The sequence below is a fragment of the Meriones unguiculatus genome, chromosome 6 (genome assembly GCF_030254825.1).
Source record: "Meriones unguiculatus strain TT.TT164.6M chromosome 6, Bangor_MerUng_6.1, whole genome shotgun sequence".
NCBI lineage: Eukaryota > Metazoa > Chordata > Mammalia > Rodentia > Muridae > Meriones > Meriones unguiculatus.
The window spans coordinates 69,891,702-69,904,833 of record NC_083354.1 but is presented as its reverse complement, the minus strand read 5'-3'; the positions used below and the strand labels follow the sequence as shown (position 1 = coordinate 69,904,833).

The 13,132-nt window shown below is 43.2% G+C and overlaps 1 protein-coding gene across 2 annotated transcripts in view; it reads right to left on the bottom strand.

The window, feature by feature from the left end:
• Positions 1 to 1,890: 1,890 nt before the first annotated feature.
• Gcnt4 (glucosaminyl (N-acetyl) transferase 4) overlaps positions 1,891 to 13,132 on the bottom strand; it is a 46,101-nt gene continuing 34,859 nt past the window's right edge. For both annotated transcript variants that reach the window (XR_009592385.1, XR_009592384.1), the window contains exons 3-5: positions 5,814 to 6,083; positions 3,166 to 3,351; positions 1,891 to 2,519 (exon numbers count right to left, since the gene is read on the bottom strand). The gene's annotated coding sequence lies outside the window, so the exon portion shown is untranslated. The remainder of the gene's footprint in view (positions 2,520 to 3,165; positions 3,352 to 5,813; positions 6,084 to 13,132) is intronic.

Genomic DNA, 13,132 nt, shown 5'->3' with positions numbered 1-13,132 from the left:
TTAACTGGCCATCACACAAATACTTGAGACTCTTTTCTATTTGTTTAATAAGAAGCTTTACAACACAATAACTGAGCAGTTATTTCTCTATTCTGAACCCTCTAAGCTAATTTGGCCTCCTCCCAGCGTACATCCCAGAGGTACTTGCTCTTCGAGGAACTCCTTGCCAGCTGCAGATAGTTTAAATCTGAGGACTCTGGAGAGGGAATAAATTTCAGGGCCCAGAGAGCATGGAGGAGCTCAGAGAAAGGACAAGGCTGCTCCTGCTTCCCCCTTGCTGCTCCTGATTGCTGTTGTGAGACAAGAAGTTGGAGATCTCCTGAAAGGAGGATTGGACTGGCTCCAAGGAACCCGATAACCCTAACCAGCAGGAAGCAGCTAGGAGAACTGCACCCCCTCTCCCACTAACCCTTTCTCTCCCTTACCTGATATTGGGGTGTTGGAAAGGATTGGGGTGTGTAGGGAGAAAGAGATAAAAGAAATGTGAATAAAGTTTTTTAAAAGTATACCTACAGTCTGGACAACTGCTGGATTTTGGGAACACCTGCTGGTAGACAGTCATTGCTGGACCAGCGGGACCACAGCTGTTAGCCATTCCAATAGTTCACACATACAAACACACCTCATTCACTCAGGGGCAGGGTTTCATTCTGTATCGCTGTCTGTCCTGAACTCACAGAAATCTGCCTGCCTCTGTCTCCCAAATGCAGGGATTAAGGATCTGTGATGTCTGTGTAGGTTGAAATTGACAAATTCTAAAATACACTGAAATACAAAAGACTGTAAATAGCTATTCTAACTTTGCAAAAAAAAAGTTTGACTTAAAGTAATTTATTTTTAGACTTATACAGCTACAACCAGAACAGAAAAATATTAATGAAGCTGGACAAAAGGAAATGATTGACTAGAAGGGAGAAGCTACAAATGTATTGACATTGCTTTCTTATGAAAGTACAAATGAAATTCAACTGACAAAGGTAATTTTTCACTGGATGCTGATGACACACGCCTTTAATCCCAGCACTCCGGGGAGATAAAGACAAGCAAACCTAGAAACTCTGTCTTGAAAAAAAGAAAAGAAAAGAAGAGAAGAGAAAAGAAAAGAAAAGAAAAGAAAAGAAGAGAAAAGAAGAGAAAAGAAAAGAAAAGTTAGTTTCCCTAACAAATAATATTGAATATCTATATTTTTTGGTTTTGTTGTTTTAAGAAAGGGGGTGGGGCCTGGAAATCCGCTCAGTGCTTACGAGTGTGCTGTGCAATCCTGAGGAGCAGCGTTTAGCTCCTAACCTGAGGATTGAGCTGCTGTTATACATGCCTGTCACCCAGCTCCAAGGCAGGAGTGGTGGTAAGAGGATGTCTGGGGATTGCTGGTTTCAGCCTAGCAAAGAAAGCTTGGTCCCCAAGTCAAAGCGTGACCTGCCTCAAAAGAATAGACATAGAGTGACAGAGGAGGACATGTGAGGCCCCATTTTGGCCCCTCCACACACATACAGTTCCTTGCACTGACACACACACACCTATTCACACACAGCAGGCAGGTTCATACCACACTCCATCTATAGAATCAATAGAGGTACACATAAAATCTAAAACTGTAAAACTTCAAAGGAAAGATGCAGAGAACTTGATATTTGGATCACAAAGATTTCTTAGCTACAACATGATACTTAAAGGGATTGTAAAGAAAATTGACAAATTGACCATTAAAAAAAACTTTAAAACCTCAGCAGTAGAGCAACCTTTAAAAAGTACAGTCAAAAGATAGTCACATATTAGGAAGTAATATTGCAAATCATGTCTGATATTAAATAATTCATAACTCTCAAAAACTTGATAGACAACAATCAAATACAAACAAGCCATTAAAAAGTGGGCAAAATTTTGGGCAGTCACTTTGCTGAGAAAAGGTGCAATGCACAGCTTTAAAAAGTCTAGAGAGGCCGTCGGGCAGTGGTGTGCAAGCCTGTGATCCCAGCCCTCAGGAGGAGGCAGGAGGACCTTTGTGAGTTTGAAGCCAGCCTGTCTACAGGACAGCCAGAAACCCTGCCTTGATAAAAAACAAAAACAAAGAACATCTAGAGAGAAAGTGCTGGCAAGGATGTGGAACTGGAGCACTAAGAAACTGCCGGAGGGAGGTTAAGTGGCAGAATCACTTCCGGGGTGCTGTGAAGTCCAGTCGTGGCACTCCTAGATGTTGAAATGAAAAGGTCTGTGCACCGACCGTATCCATATCTATAACAGTGGAAACCAAGATGCTCTAAACGCTCTCCGATGAGTGTTATCAGTTACCTCTTTCTTGCTGTGATAAACATCATGACCAAAGGCAACTTATGCAAGAGTTTATTTTGGCTCATGGTTCCAGAAAGGGAGTCCAGAGTGACAAGGATGTTAGGTAGCTATTGGCCGCACAGAGCTGGAAGCTGAGAGATCACATCTTCGTCTGCAGACCAGGTGACATATTTCCTCCAGCAAACTCCACTGCAGAAATGTTGCATGGGCTCCTCAAACATCACCGCCAACTGCAGACCAAGTGTGTGGGGTGTTTTTTTTTGTTTTTTTTTTTTTTTGTTTTTTTTTTTTTTTTCAGTTTTATGGTGATGTGAAGGTGGTGTGAACTGGCAGTATGTGGCAATGAGCTGAGCTGCCCCTCAGCCACACAGTCACGCAGGGAGGGAGGTGGGGCTACAGGGCATGGCTTGCTACCTGTGAGGTTCAGCAGGGTACGTATAGCAAATGCATTATCATCTTGGTTTTGTAGAAGTAATAGTATTTAATATTGAGTCATATAGTTATTAAAGTATATGTAAAAGGAATGAATTATTCTATTACTATTAATTAATGCTGGTTATTACTATGGCGGCAGTTATTCCTTAACCTGCTGTTTTATTAAAAAAAGCCTTAGGGCCCTGTTAGATTTAATGGACGCCTCGGAGCTCTGCCACTGGGCAGTTGATCAGCCCACTTAGCGATCTTGTCTGCTTCCCATCCAAATTCCCCACACATACTTCCACTTGTTCCGCTTGGGCTGCTTCTGCTCCATCAGGCCAGTCCTCAGAGCAAGGTACTTTTGCCCATGTGCTCCTGGTTGACCTGCTCCTTTTTCCCTCCTTCCTCTCTTGTGGTCCTTCTGCAACCCCAAAGCCCAGGAACCTTTGCTCCACCTACCTCTCTTCTGCTCAGCCCAGGCTGTCAGCAATTTTCTTAGCCAGTGAGGAGGCAAGGTTCACACAATATTTTGTATACATATGTAGCACAGTAACAGTCTTGGAGGGGCGAGCAATTAACAGGTGAATACATAATAACCCCAGATCAGCACCAACAATCTTGCACTGGGCTTACTTTGAAGTACGCCTGCAGAGACAAAAAGCAGATTCCTTGTTCTCTTAGAAGTATGAGGAGATACACTGGAGGAGATTAAAAAGGGCAAGGAGGGGGTCTTCACTGTCTCTATTGTTGTCTTGGTTTAATGCTTATATCAAGGGTCAACATTTATCACGTTGTGAAGTTTATTATCTGTCAGTTATACCTTTTGTTATTTCAAAAAATTATTCATTTTTAAATTAATTACAGTTTATTCACTTTGTATCCGAGCTGTAGTCCCCTCCCTCTTCCCCTCCCAATCCTACCCTATCTCCTTCTTCTCCTCCCATGCCCCTTCCCCAGTCCACTGATAGGGGAGGTCCTCCTCCCCTTCCATCTGACCCTAACCTTTCAGGTCTCATCAGGACTGTCTGCATTGTCTTCCTCTGTGTGGCCTGATAAGGCTGCTCCCCCATCATGGGTAGGTGATCAAAGAGCCAGCCACTGAGTTCATGTCAGAGATGGTCCCTGTTCCCATTACTAGGGAACCCACTTGGAGACTGAGCTGCCATGGGCTACATCTGTGCAGGGGTTCTAGGTTATCTCCATGAATGGTCCTTGGTTGGAGTATCAGTCTCAGAAAAGACTCCTGTGCCCAGATTTTTTGGTTCTGTTGCTCTCCTGTGGAGAGCTGTCCCCTCCAGGTCTTTCTGTCTCCCGCTTCTTTCATAAGATTCCCTGCACTCTGTCCAAAGTTTGACTATGAGTCTCAGCATCTGCTTTGATATTCTGCTGGGTAGAGTCTTTCAGAGGCCCTCTGTGGTAGGATCTTACCAATTATACCTTTTTTAAAAAAGCTACTTTAAAAAGAAGATGAAGAATTTACTATCTCTGCCATGTTGAGCCATTAAATCAGTATAGCTATCTACAAACCCTTTAATTCTGAAGAAATCCTCAATAATGAAGCCACCGGGAGTCACTTTTTCTGTTGATCACAGCTGGAAGCCTAATCTGCTGCTATGTCCAACACCTCGCCTGCATAACAAAAATCATAGAATGCTAAAATTTGACAGGTGCCTCGATTACCCAAAGTCTCTCCTGTGGATCTGTGACCCATTTAAACAAACATTACATTTATTAATTTGCATGCATGCATGTGTATGCATGTGTGAGCGTGTGTGCATGCATTCCTGCCTGCTGTGTCACAGGTGTGACACTCAGAGGACAGCTTGAGGAAGTCTGTTCTCCTCACCTACCACGTGGGTTCTGAGGCTCACACTCAGGTTGCTAGGCTTGGATGCATAAGCCATTGCCTGCTGAGCCATTTCACCAGCTCTCTTCGAAAGAAAACTCCATTTCCATGAACGTCTGCGTTTCATAGATAAGGAACCAGAAACCCAGAGATGTGGAAGGACTGTCCAATGTACATAGCCCCAGAGCCACAGGGCGCGACCCCCAAAGGTGCACGCATTCCAGTGTGTCCCCAGGTGTGCATTGTCAGCTTTTAATTTCTAACTTTGTTTCTTTCAGATAGCAGAGAGAACACACACAGAGTGGAATTTAATGCTTACGCGTGGAATTACCTACAGTGCCTCTTGTATGTTTTATAAATGAGACAGCAGAGCTGGAGGGTAGATAGGAGAAGGGATATTTTCTCTCAGAGTCACAAAACCAACATTAAACACTGTTCTCTTGAAACAAAGAAAAATACCCCTATTTGCCATAAATGATTCTCAGGTGTATGACTTATTTAATATCTGTCCTTTAAAGTCAATCAGCCTTTCTCTTTTCTTCCCCCACTCTCTGTCTCTGTCTCTCTCTCCATGTGTGCGTGCCTGGAATATCAGTCTTAGAGTTTTCTTTACAGCATGCTAAAAATGAAGTGTGAAATTTCAGTCATTTTGTGTTAACTGTCATTTTCTTAAATGATGTGGCTTTTTTTAAAAAAATATATATATATATCTGGAAGTTGAATTTGTTTTAGGTTAGGCTTACTCACAGGGACTGAAAGGTTCTTTTTATTTCTGTAACGTTCCTGTCTTTGAGCAACAGCCTAGCAATGAAAATTCTAGCAGAGGCACAGAATGGAAGTTAATATCACTGAGTCATCGGTAGTGGAAGCCTTATTCCACATGCTATTCATATCACATGTGTCAAACTAAGGTTAGAGATTCTTAAAGGAAAAAAGATGTTATTGATGTTACTAAAATGTGGGCAGGAAGACATGATTTGGCATCATCACAACAGGTGCAGCCCGTGACAATGCATCTTGTAGCAGAAGAGAGAGGTTGAGTTTGGCATGAGCCAGTAGGAATTATGACCAAAAAGCAAGGTGGGTTTGGTGAATGGAAAATTATTGAGAAGAAACATGAGGGGTAGGTTTGTGGGGGGCCGACTTAACAGATTCTTGGTGAAGACAGAAATCTCCCGGGGAGGAGGAAGCTGAGGAAGCAGATTCAGCATGGAGGGTGGTGAGAGGGTCAGGAGGAAGGGCTTTTGTGATGCTCACTTACCTGGGTTCTTTGCGAACCCCGGATTTTTCCGAGAAGTGCTTAGATTGGTCAGGAGCTTCATAAGCCTGATGATAATTTGGCTAAGATTCTGCCAGAACAGAGCTCTCTGAGGGGCTCAGTGAGTGATATCTTCAAACACACTGCCTTTCTGTAGGGCTCAGTAACTGATGTCCTCAAACACACCACGTCACACAGTGAGCTGGGAGCCCATGGGGAGCAGGACATATAGGGCAGAGCTTCTCTGAATGTTGTATCCATCTGAAGGCCAGCCTGTGGAAGAGGAACATAGATGCCAGATGTCTTCATGATGTTTGTTTGTTTGTTTCTGAGAGGTCGTCAAGATTACATTAATTTCACAGAGGAAAAGACAAAGTTTTTTGCTTTCTGTCCATGCTAGAACCCAGAGAAAGTTTGATCCAGGACACTGGTTATTCTCCAAGCTCATCCCCTGCCCTATTTACGACCACCAAGAAGGGCCTACAATCCCCCACTCTGGTGTTCCATAAGGAGAGGATTTGTTTCAGCCACCTACTCTTCATTTGAGTTTTCAGCATTGCACAGCTCCTATGAACACGTGGGCATTAATGTGTCGCTGTGCTTTGCTCTTGGTAATCTTCCTAATGGTGTTTCTTTTGGTAGACCCATATCCATACTTAATTATTGCATTATGCTAACATCAGTGTTCTGAGGCCATTCATGTGCTAGAACTAGAATGCAATCAATTGTCTGCCACTGTGCATTTGTCCCACCTGTGTCCTCAGGATGTTGGTCCTGGGGCAAAGGTTCATATCAGGGCAGTATGGCTTTATGCTTCTGTTTTTGATTTTTATTTTTAGATTAGACATTAACATACACGCCAGGCACAGTGACACACGCCTTTAATCCCAGCACTCGGGGAGGCAGAGGCAGGCAGATTTCTGTGAGTTTGAGGCCAGCCTGGTCTACAAAATGAGCCTAGGACAGCCGAGGCTGCTCAGAGAAACCCTCTCTCAAAAAACCAAAACCAACCAATCAACCAACGACTCACACAAACAACAAACCACCTAACCAACCAACCAACCAACCAACCAAACAAACAAACAAACAAAACATACATACTGGTCAGAAGTCAGGCAGCACCAAGAAGTAAAATTCTATGTTTTAAATATAGCTGGGTGGATGACAGGAATTCATCAGAAGTATAAAATAAGGATACAACATTTCCTCTCTACTCACTGGCCAGCTTTGAAGATTTAAAAATTGATGACCATTTAATTACATGCAGGGTTGCTCGGGCTCCAGCACTGTGCTGCTGTCTAATTCTGTGATAGCTGGGTGCTGGGTGCTGACTGAAGGCAGCGCTGCTCGGCTTTTTTTTTTTTTTTTAAACAGGTATATCTGGTGAGTTAAATTTCTAGACTACCATAAGAAAGTGAGCTCAAAACAAAAGAAATGTATTCTTTCATAGTCTTGGAGGCTGGAAGTCTGCACCAGGAGGGCCAGGCTCCCTCGAGGGTCCTTGCTTCATGACTCCAGAATGATGTCAAGTCTTAACTAAATCTAATTGCAGTGACCCAAGTGAGCTCATGTTCTGGGTTACTAAGGAATACAATTTTGACCTATCAGTTCCGGGAATACAATTCACCCCGTCATAGCTGCAAGCCACCTGTTTCATGCAGTTCGTGAACATTGTACTGCAATCCACCAGAGCCTGCAGAAGCGAGCTCACCTACATGTGTAATCAGTCTGGAGGGCTCTGTACCTATTCCGGATCTAGAACTTGCCTCAGCCAGTCAAAGAGGAGGAACACTCCAGGACCTCAAAAAGATCCAAGATCAAATATAATTACCTGTTGTTTTGGCTGAGGATTTATGTAAAACAGTTCCTGAGCTACAAGTGTCAAGTGTCAGAAGCTGGCGTAGGGCTCAGGATTATTTTCTAGTCCCAGGATGATGATGTAGCTAAGAAGAGGATGCTAGCACTTACCCAGCTCTATACAAGTATTGCCATGTCAGAAATGGTCACTACCTCCTCAACACTACCAGTGAAGGGGTGCCTGGCACCGATCCAGGCCTAGTCCTTCCAGCTCTGGCATAGTGGCATATTATGTTTTTGCCTCCTTGTGGGAAACACTATGGTTTTGATATGAAGAGTTCTCCAAAAGGCTCAGGTGTTAAAGGCTTAGTTCCTACCTGGTAGGGTCAGTTGTTGAGAGCTGATTTGTATTGTGAGGGCTTTGACCTAATCAATGGATCAATCTACCAGTGGAATAAAAAAATTAACTTGTCTATTGGCAGGTTTTAGAAACCGTGGGAGATGGGTGAGGAAGCAGGTTGCTGAGGGTGTGTGGGGTAGTCTTCTTCAAAGCACAGGCTGAGACAGCATGGAGCCAACTGGGCATGAAATGAAACTTCTGAAAACACCAGTTAAAATGGAGCTTTCTCTTGGGTATCTGCAGGGACTATTTGCCTTAGTAAACACTGGGGTAGATGTCATAGCCTGGCAGCTAGTTATCTGAACTACTTGTTTATTGGGATGGGGGTGGGGCAGCCCAGAAAGGTGACCTGTGCTGCCCTGAGTCACCAGGAGATGGACTGGCAGAACCCAGGCAGAATGCAGGTGGTTGGTCTCCTGGGTGGTCTCACCCCACTGCTCTGCTAGTAGCTTTTTAGTGCCAAGTTCATGGCTACAATGATAAGCATTTTTGCCTTTTGTTCAGAATTACCAGTGAAAACCCAAAGGTAGGGCAATAGAGAGTGGCCCAGGGTGGGTAATGCTCTCACACTCAGAAGCCTATGTGTGTCCTGGAGAGAGGCTTCACTCATTATCCTCAGAGAAGCAACTGGGATTTCACTGGTTTTCTGAATTACTTTCCTGTCTTCAATTTTACCCATTTTTGCTCTAATTTTTACTCTTTGTCTTCTTACTTTGGATCTAATTTGCTCTTCACTTTCTAGTTTCCTAAGATGCCTGATCTATTCTAACACATGTATCTAGTGTTAGGCTCTAGGCACTGTTTCTGCCACAAATTTTAACAAACTGTGTCTTCATTTAGTTCAAAGCACTTACAAATTTCTTTGGATCCTTATTCTTTGACGCATGAGTCATTAAGATGTGTGTTTTAAAATCTTTATTTCTTTGGGATATTTTACCCTTTTCATCTTGCTAATGAATTGAGTTGCTTACACTATGATTGTCTTAGTTAGGGTTTTATTGCTGTGAAGAGACACCAGGACCAAGCAACTCTTGCAAAGGAAAACATTTAGTTGGAGCTGGCTTAGAGTTTCAGAGGCTGAAGCATGGCAGCGTGCAGGCAGACATGGTAAGGCTGGATCCACAGGCCGCAGGAAAAGACTGTGAAGCACTGGCCTGTCTTGAGCATCTGAGACCTCAAAGCCCGCCCCCAGTGACACACCTCCTTCAAAAAGGCCACGCCTACTCCAAAGGGCCACACCTCCTAATAGCTCCACTCTCTATGGGTCTATGGGGTTACAAGACCAGAACTGAGTTCTTTTTATCATTTATTTTTCTATCCCTGGGGTTCAAGATTAGTACCTTATATGTGCCACACAAGTATTCTACCACTGAGCAGCATTCCCAAATCCTAGGAGAGGAAGAATTCGTTTTCTTTCAGGGTGTGGCCTCTGGTAGGCTGTCTACACTTGGGTGAATGGCCCTTTGCCTATATGGATAGCATAAACTGGATTTGGGTCATTTTAAAAAAAGAGAGGACTAGAAGTTTGGAAGGGGTGGAAAGGCAGAAAGTTAATCTGGAAGGAGTTAGGGGGAGGAGTGGGAAGGCAAATGTGACCAAAATAGATGATTGCATGGATACATGAAATTCTCAAAGAATTAATAAAAATACTAGATTAAAAATTCAGTAGACACCCTCAAAGGTACAAGTATATAAGTTCAGGCAGTTGAACAAAACAAGACAAAAGGATGAAGAACAGATAAAATTATTTGTTTTTAATTAAGAAAATACAAACTTTCAATTAAAAGTATCTCTGGAAAAAGGGAATAGAAAAAATGGAAGAAAAACATTATGTAAAAGGGGGCAAAGAGATGGCTCAGTGGTTAAGAGTTCTGGCTGCTCTTCCAGAGGTCCTGAGTTCAGTTCCCAGCAGCCACAGGGTGGCTCACAACCATCTATAATGGGGTCTGATACCCTCTTCTGTCATAGAAGCATGCATGCAAATAGAGCACTCATTATACATAAATAAATAAATCTTTAAAAAACATACCCATGGGGACTGGAAAAAGGGCTCAGCAGTTAAGGGCACTGACTGCTCTTCCAGAAGACCCAGGTTCAAATCCCAGCACTCACATGGCAGCTCACAACTCTCTAACTCCAAGATTTGACACTCTTACATAGACATACTTGCAGGCAAAACACCAATGCACATAAAACAAAGGTCAATAAATAAATAAAAATATGTAGAAAAAAATTTACCAAATGGAGGCACAAGTGAGCTTATAAAAAGGATCACCAGCTGTTAAGTTCTAGAAATTGAAAGAAAAAATATTCATACTAAGGTGTATCACAACAAAATTTTGGAATTCCTGAATAAAGGATAAGACCTTAAAATGATAAAAATGTCAGCAAGGGGCTAGAATTGTTGGCTCAGCCATTGAGAGCACTGGCTGTGCTTGCAGAGGACTAGGATTCAACTTCCAGAACCCACACGATGGTTCACAACTGTCGCAGCTCCAGTTCATGGGGATCCAACACCTTCTTCAGGCCTCCACAGGCACAAGGCACACAAGTAACATACAGACATTCATGCTGGCCAAACATCCATATGCATAAAATAAAATCAACTGAAAACCCCATCAGGCTTAACAACACAGGAAGTTACAGGACAATGCAGAAACGCCTACCACATGTGAGGGACAGGTTTTCTCTAACTGTCCCTAGAAAATATATCAAACGAGAGACTGGAAAGACCCGAGCAATGCTAGAGGAGCCTGTAGGGTTATAGCTGTCTAGCGAGCACGGAATAATCAGACTCCGGGCTGGCTTCCAGAGGGGAACAAAGCTGCCGGAGTTGGTCTGTTGAATTTGGTTTCTATCTTTTTGGATCCACCACAGTTAGAAAATATGTTCTAAAAATGGTATCTATATGCCTAATGTATAAGAAAATGGATATTTTCTTACAAGTATTTCCTAGTACTGTGTAACAACCATTTAAGTGGCATACACATTGTATTTTACATGGGAAATTTATAGGTTATTAAGAGCATCTAAGAAGATTATTGCCACTTAAATCCAGATATTTCACCGTTTTATGTGGGACTTGAATATAGTCAGAATTTGTTGTCTCTGCAGGGGGTTGAAATCAGTTCTCAGCAGATACGAGGAAAAATTATAATTATTTCATTGATGGTACTATAGTTTAAAGAGTTTTGTTTGGTGTGCTGTTTAGAAGTATGAAGTCAAGTGTGAAGATATAAAGTAAAGGGCGGAGATGTCTAGCCCAGACCCTGGACTCAGTCCCGAGCATTGCCTAAACCAACCCTTAAAAACAACAGCAACAGCAACAGCAACAGCAACAGCAACAGCAACAGCAACAGCAACAGCAACAGCAACAGCAACAGCAGCAGCAACAGCAACAGCAACAGCAGCAGCAGCAGCAGCAGCAACAGCAACAGCAACAGCAACAGCAACAGCAACAGCAACAGCAACAGCAACAGCAGCAGCAGCAGCAACAGCAACAGCAACAGCAACAGCAGCAGCAACAGCAACAGCAACAGCAACAGCAGCAGCAACAGCAACAGCAGCAAAGCCAGTCATGATGAGGGGCTGAGGATGGGTAGTGGAAGCACTTTGGGAAGTAGTATTTTTAGTCTTGTTTTTATTCATACATTACCTTGATTTAAAAAGTAAGACGTATCAAAGGGAAAAGGGCCTAGAAATTTAGGGTCACCAAAGACTTGCCATGTCTTCCGCAGGTTGTAATGTAACTATCCCTCATGCTTTGGGTACAACCAATCACAGTTAGAAAATATGTTCTAAAATATCTGTATGCATAATGTATAAGAAAATGGACATTTTCTTACAATTATTTCCTAATACAGTGCATCCCTCACCCCAGTGCTCTGACAGAATGGGATTCTCCCACACCCACAGCACTGTCCTTCCACCCTGCAGATCTGGACCAGTGACAGGCTCATATTACGGATGCCGTCTGGGGAGCTCAGTGTGAGTTTGTGGAAATGTACTGGAAAAGTCAATTAGTTATTTACGGGGAAAAACACCACTGTCCAGGATGGCAGGAAGTTCTTAGTGACAAGTCGGAGGACGTATCTTAATAGAAAACATACCCCAGAAACACAACTGTAGTTAAAGGGCTGCTTGATACAGCCGGAACCAAAAACACAAGAAAGCAAAACAAAACAAAACAAAAAAACAAGAGCCTTTTAGAGTCCTCAGAAATACTCGAAGAAGACCACTTGGTATTAGTCTGGGGAGTTCATGGACTCTTCAGATGTTCCCAAAGATCAGCAAATGTTCTCTATAGAGATAGTTAATATTTCCAGCTTTGCAGGCTGCCTCTGGCAATCATTGACCACGAGCCCTGTTATCTACCACAGACTGGGCACAGATGGTATGTCCTGAGCAAATATGGTTTCCGTAGAAGCTTTGTAGGGTACTGTGTGTACACAGGGATGAGTGCAGGCTGCCAGACTCCACACCCTGTGCTGTCTGGAGCCAGGCAGATTCCTTTTTAACCTGCTTGCTCTAGCTTTCTCATTTTACAATATTTTTAGGATATTTCTTTTTGAAAATTTTATGCGTATGTGTGTGTGCCTGAGTATATGTATGTGTACCATGTGTGTGTAGGTGGCCACAGAGGTCAGAAGAGGGCATCAGATCCCCTGGAACTGGAGTTACAGTGGGTTGCAAGCCACCATGTGGGTGCTGGAAACTGAACCCCATTCTCTGGAGCAGGAAGTGCACTTTGTTTGTTTGACAAGATTTCTCTATGCAGCCCTGACTGTCCTGAACTCACCAGGCTGGCCTTGAACTCTGAGAGCCACCTGCCTCTGCCTCCCAGGCGCTGGAATTAAAGGCGTGCCCCACCAATGCCCAGGTGCAGGAAGTGCTTTTGACTGTTGAACCATCACTCTAATCCTCCCTCCATTTTTAGTTTGTTTGTTTGTTTGTTTTTATCGTATACCTCCAGACTTGGAAACAAGAATCCATCAGACTGTAGTTCTAAATGGCAGCATTTGGGTTAGAGAAAGAAAAATACCTTAACTCCCTGCAGTGACTCAGCCTCAGAGATCACCGTGTATGGAAATTTACGTTGGAGAGTTTCTCATGCCGGTGATGAACT